Genomic DNA, 6373 nt, shown 5'->3' with positions numbered 1-6373 from the left:
TGTGACAGAGGGGGTGAAGTCACTATGGCGAGATAAAGGAGACAGAAGGCAGTGAGCGTCATGAGATAAAGGTGATGACGGTGTTGCAGCAACAAGAGGGCAGTCTAAGAGGAGTACGTTGGGCTACTGTAGCACAAGGCAAAGGCCGCAGAGGTGAAGATCTGCTTTCACCTGACACCAGTAATCCTTTACCACAGCTCTCTTCCTTGGAAGCAAACGGTCGTGTGTAGTGCAGCAAGCTGACGTTTGCAACAGCTCGCATCCCAGAGAGACACCCCCATCGTCAGCTACTGCACTAAACTTCATGCTTCGAGAAACTGATGGGGATGGAGGTTGCTCTGAGGGAAAGAGGCTTGATGTTGCGCGTGACCAGCACTGAGCGCACGCTTCCTTGTGCATGTCTGTGGCCCAGAATTAAGAGACGGGTCTCTAAAGACAAATCTCTTAGGGCTGTTCCCAGTCAAACTCCGTAGTTTGCGGCTAAGCATACTATTTCTTCTGCTAACTCCAGCCAACACTCGTATTTCAGGGCAACTGGCAAATAATACGAAAACCACATTATCATGTCTTGTAGCCTCTCCAGCCCCGCCAAACCAGAGGGCTGTATCTCCCCCTTGATTCCCTCATATGCGCTCACCTGGCTCAAACTGGATGGCTGGACATCGACGAGTCTTGGAGACAGCAAGCCAGCTACCAGACACCTGTGGTAGCTCTCACCAATGGCTTCAGTCATTGAAGGGACAGATTTCTTCAAAAAATTCAGGGTCTGAAACATCAATCCAAAACTACTGATAAAGGCCGCATTGTTAGTCGGTCACTAAGGGCCTGGGTAACCGCTAAGAGAAATTATAGAAACGTCCCCTTAAACTGTCAGAAAGCCTGCATCAGGAATGTGCTTTGGCTTAGCCATCTGAGTAAGCGTTACTATGCCGAGTCTTAAAGACGGCAGCCAAACTAACAGTTACAGTTTATTTTAAAAATCCTGTGAAAGAAAAGAGCAGCCCTTGCAATGATTGAGTATTTTCTAGCTTCTCTCTCGATACACACGCCTTGCTTTTTCCCTGACCACTGACACAAAATGCATTCTATAGCAGCTAAACTAACACACAACTGTAAACCACGCTTTGGAAGATCCTTTCGATGCTTGTTTGTGCAGAAGCTGATCCATGTTGGAAATATTTAGCGAGCTGAAACTTAAGTCAACATTATTTGTCACAATCTGGGCAGTGGCTCGGAAGTTGCAATTGGGCCAAGTTTGGGAGAAAAAAAGTTTCCGTTCTTCTCAAACAGTTAAGTAATTTCTCATTTTCTCCATTCTGGCTCCCTTTTTTCCAGTTAATCGGGGATAAAAACTCTAACTCAAGACTATGCAGGCAGTTTGACCGATGGCTCGTAAAGAAGTAACAGCTTTCCCCGACTTCCACAACATTTCTGTTCTTGCTCCTAGAGCAACATTGCATTCCTTTCTAGACATCCAATCCCTGATCATGCTTCCACAGGAGACCGTGGTGGTTTTACAGTCCCAAGAGCGGACCTAAAGCATGAGCATTTGCATAAATCTGGTGACAGGCTACAATTGCAATTACGCGTGTGGATGGGCAGGAGGAGCATTAAATGGTCTCAGACACTGAAAGCAGTGCAACAGAAAGCTTAGAAAATGTCCACCTCGTGACATTCTCAACAGAGACAGAATAAAAGGTCACCTCCTTCTGGAAGCTGGTGCAAGTCATGTGAACAACTCCGGAGTTCAGCAAGCACGTGCCATCTGCAGAAACAACAAACGTTTGACAACCTTCCAGACTCTCTCAGTTATGTTATGACCAGTTTACATTGTTTACATAGCAGTATCTGGAAAGATAGAACTGAGTACTTTGAGCTTCAGTTCCAAGTCATTTCCTTCTATAACCAGCACCACTTCACAGGCTACGTCACAAAAGCAGCAAAACTCCGCAGACTGCCAGATATATTTCACAAGAGGAAATACCTCGTTAGTACAACGTCATCAGAGTTGGGTTGGGGGTGTGGGGGGTTGGGTTTGGTTTTTGTGTGACAGACAATGAACAAGAGAACCGAGAAATAGCATCTCATTTTAAGCTTATCGCTCTTAAAAGCACTGAAATACCTACCAAAAGTACAGGCACTCGGATTAAAAAACTGCTCCGGTGGTGGATAAAAAGGAGGAACTTCCCGACGTAGACTGCGCTCATGTACCAGAATATCCAAAAGGAGCTCGGGAGAAGTCATGCTTGTCACAGTCTCCAGTGACCACAAAGCAAAATAGGGGCAATCATGAAGGAACTCTTCTGGCCTTAAAGAAAACAAGGGCGTCAGCTAAACGCCGACATTCAAATGAATTATTTGCAGGGATATTGAAAGCAACTTAATAAAAATCTACCTTAGCGAGTCTGGCATTTGAGCATGATACCAGCTGTTAATGTCAAATACGCCCAAATAAGTAGATGGTTTGCCTTGACCGTATGTTTGCACTTGCCAACTGAAGACTGCTACACTGATGTCAGGATATATTGCTGTAAAAGAGAAGACATTGTTTTATTTGCAGAAAATAGGGTAGATCCGATATTTTTAAAACACCACTTTCGATTTTGGCTTAATTTTGTTCTATCACTCATGAAACACAACTTACTAAGAGTAGTGAAAAAAATTACAGAGCAGCAAACATCTCTGCGACAGGTTTCAGTCATACTGCCCCTTTTGCTTGTTCAAATTGCATCCGTTCTAAGCAAAGTCAAATACACAATTATTAGCTAATTAAGTTCTCCGTACATGAAGAGCTGATCAAGACGTTTAGCTAGATGAACAGTTTAGCAAAAAAAGCATGCTAGGAACACATACATTGCGACTTTTAGAAAGCATACAAATAATTGTCGTATATGCTTGTCTCACACAGCTGGCATTATTCATTTCCAGCTTTGACTCAATGACGAGTTTTAAGAATAGCTCCTTTCCATGCATATTCCGAACGAAAGACCACAATTCTCACACCAAATAAACAAAGAAACCCTGACAAACCAGAAATTGGAATAGAGATTTTAACATAAACTATTCACAACATTCACACCTCCACACTTACACACACAACACCAGTTCTCTTAATCCAAAGGCATTTCAGATGAAGACCCTTAAGATCAAAGCCCCTTAAGATCGTTGAGTCCAACCATTAACCTAACAGCGACAGGTCTCTTACATACCTCCAGGGATGGTGACTCAACCATTTCCCTGGGCAGCCTGTTCCAATGCTTTACAACCTTTCCCGTGAAGAATTTGTTTCTAATACTCATTCTAAACCAGACCTGGCACAACTTGAGCTCATTTCCTCTCATCCTGTTACTTGGGACAAGAGACTGACCCCCACCTCACTACAGCCTCCTTTCAGGTAGCTGAAGAGAGCAAGAAGCTCTCCCCTCAGCCTTCTTTTCTGCAGGCTAAACAACCCCGGTTCCCTCAGCCGCTCATCGCAAGACTTGTGCTCTCCACCTCTCACCAGCTTCATTGCCCTTCTTTGGACATGCTCCAGCACCTCAAGGTCTTTCTTCCAGGGAGGGGCCCAAAACTGAACACGGTCTTCAAGCTGTGGCCTCACCAGTGCCGAGTACAGCAGGACAATCCCTTCCCGACTCCTGCCGGTCACACTATTTCTAAGACATGCCAGGATGCTATTGCTCTTCTTGGCCACCTGGGCACACTGTCGGCTCCTATTCAGATGCCTGTCGACCAGCACCCCCAGGTCCTTTTCCACCAGGCAGCTTTCCAGCCACTCTTAGAATCATAGAGGAGCGACACCCGGGCACTTGACCCGACCTGGCCAACAAGTCGATTTCATACAACGAACATCACATTCGATATCAATTAGAAACTTTGCTGTGAAGTGCTCTCTCTCCCCTCGATGGCTGTGATCCTGAGAACTTCTTCCCCAAGCTTGTACTGTTGCATGGGGTTGTTATGACACAAGCGTAGGATCTGGCACTTGGCCTTTGTTGGACCTCAGACCATTGGCCTCAGTCCAGCCAGCCAGCCTGTCCACATCCCTCTGTGGAGCCTTCCTACCCTCAAGCGGATCAAGGCTCCCACTCAGCTTGGTGTCCTCTGAAAAATTCTTGAGGGTGCGCTCCATTCCTCTGTCCAGATCATTAATAAAGGTAGGTATTAAAGACATCAGGCCCCAGTACTGAGCCCTGGGGAACACCACCTGTGAGGGACTACCATCTGGAAGTAGACACGCAAACAGGTTTGAACAGGGCAAAAAGAGATTCAGATCACATTCCAAAGCAGTGGAGAGAATGATCTTATTGTTCAAAGGTGACAGCTGAAGGAATAAAATGCCTGACCAGCAGTATACAGATGACCCCACCATACATCGCTAGAGCATGTCAGCAAGCGTGAAAACTCACCTAGTTTTTACCTTAAAGAAGTCTCACATAACTTAAGCACACGGTTTGTCTTTTTCAATAATCCCAACAATCCAGTCTGTACAGATATTTAAGGCTTTCAGACCCTGTGGCCAGAACAGCATCCATTGCTTACATTCCAAACCCACGTATTTTAAAATAATCAAACACAGGCATCAGAACAAACCTTCAATAATGCTATCCTCTCTGTCAACAGGGCTGAGAAATTTTTCTACGGTCTGACAGCTGAGTAGTTTAATACTGCTGATCTGCCCTCTCAAGGGAAAGACTCCTCCCGTGAGATCTAAAGTGTACCTCTCGTCACAGTTTTTCAAACCCTGGGGAAACAACAGAAGAGACAAAGGGTCATTTTGAGATAAAAACATACATTATAGCTAAATATGAAAGACACTCTATATCTCATATAATAAGCATATTTTACCGTGTATATTTCCCATGAGCTTATTTGTGACAATAAATAGAAACTACAAATGACATGCAAGAGAATTCAGTGTCAAACCCCAACAGCTAAGTTTGGCGGTACAGACCAGGCACGTTTTCAAACTCTAGCATTTCCCTAACATCATTCAGATCTAAATGTGTTTTGCAGACTTCCTTGCAATGTCAAGGTTTCTTTATAAACCTAAATATATATCTACAAAGAGATATCTGAAATAACGCAGCACGCATGCACACAAAGCTCTTTCCTCCGTGTCTTGGTCACAGAACTGATGAAGTCAGAGAAGTCACGCCATCGCAGCAGCTAAAGCTCTGTCGAGAGGTATGATCTAGAGGCACATCGCCAGAGTGAACGCACATCCCTCGCTGGGAACTACGAGAACTTCTTACTGAGGAACAATCTTCTTTCAAACCACATAAGCTCCTGCCACCTCCTCTTCTCATCTTGTCAGAGACTGATTAATGGGTGAATTGGGTGAAATGGGTGAATGGCCCTCAGGTCCTTCACCGAGCACAGCCAACAGCAAAAGGGGAAAACAGAGAGGACATGGGATGCACGTGGCCAAGGCATTTAGGATCACAAAGCACTACAGAGTAAGCAAACTGCTTTGAGATACACTGAAACCTCGGCAGGATTGTGTTCAACCCCTGATGCCACCAGTTGCTAAGTAAGCATTAACTAAAATGAACCGTCTTTCCAAACACAGCATTGCTTCAAACTGTCTGCTGTACGGTGCAAGACTGGGCGTACTGTGGACACCAAACAAAAAAACAACAAAAATCCACCACCACCAAACAAAAGCCAACCCAGAAACGGATCACACCACGTTCTACCCAAGTTTCCTAAAACTTTCCTAAATTAGCATGAAACAACACATTCCCATATGATCTCATAACATACATCTAATTCACCTGAGAAGAGGCAAGCTTTCTCTTCATAGTTCCAGGAAATGTTTCAAATAAATATCAAGGCTGTCTAAAACCAGTAATAATTACAAAAAATTATGGTTTTCATTCCTAAAAAAAAATAACAGACGTGCAGAGGAGATGAGGAAAATGAAAACCATCTCTTTGAAAAACTGATGTGAAGCATAGGCAAAGAGCCTCATTTTTGGTACAGAATGAATGATCACTACACCCAATTTTAATAAAAGATGTTGTCCTGAACGAGACATCCACCACTCCAAAAGACAGTTTCATCAGGTAAAGTACTAAAACTCCAGAAACCTGTCAGAGACTAATTTTAAGAGCTAGAAATTTAGACTTTCGTTCATATATGAAGAGCCAGTCCTCCACAAAGAGGGCGCAGAGGGAAAGGGCAAAATAATACCAAAACAATTCCTGCCTAAGACAACTTCTGAAGCAAAGCAGTCTATTTGAAACTTCCCACACTGGGGCAAGCAAATCCCACTTAAGGAACTCCATTGTATGGAAGTGATGAAGGAGGGACTTTATCGACCAGTAAAACAGGAAGAGAGTTTTCAAATGAGATGCACTGGTCACACTCC

The 6373-nt window shown here is 44.1% G+C and overlaps 1 long non-coding RNA gene across 1 annotated transcript; it reads right to left on the bottom strand.

Annotated features, from left to right (window-relative positions):
- Positions 1-2290: 2290 nt before the first annotated feature.
- On the bottom strand, positions 2291-4709 carry LOC309684917. Its single transcript, XR_014270373.1, has 3 exons — positions 4594-4709; positions 2396-2528; positions 2291-2308 (listed from the first exon to the last, which is right to left on the bottom strand). It is a non-coding gene; the product is annotated as an uncharacterized lncRNA (long non-coding RNA).
- Positions 4710-6373: the final 1664 nt, after the last annotated feature.

The sequence above is a fragment of the Vanellus vanellus genome (assembly GCF_965231255.1).
Source record: "Vanellus vanellus genome assembly, contig: HAP1_SCAFFOLD_260, whole genome shotgun sequence".
Lineage (NCBI taxonomy): Eukaryota > Metazoa > Chordata > Aves > Charadriiformes > Charadriidae > Vanellus > Vanellus vanellus.
This window is presented reverse-complemented; position numbering and strand designations above follow the sequence as displayed.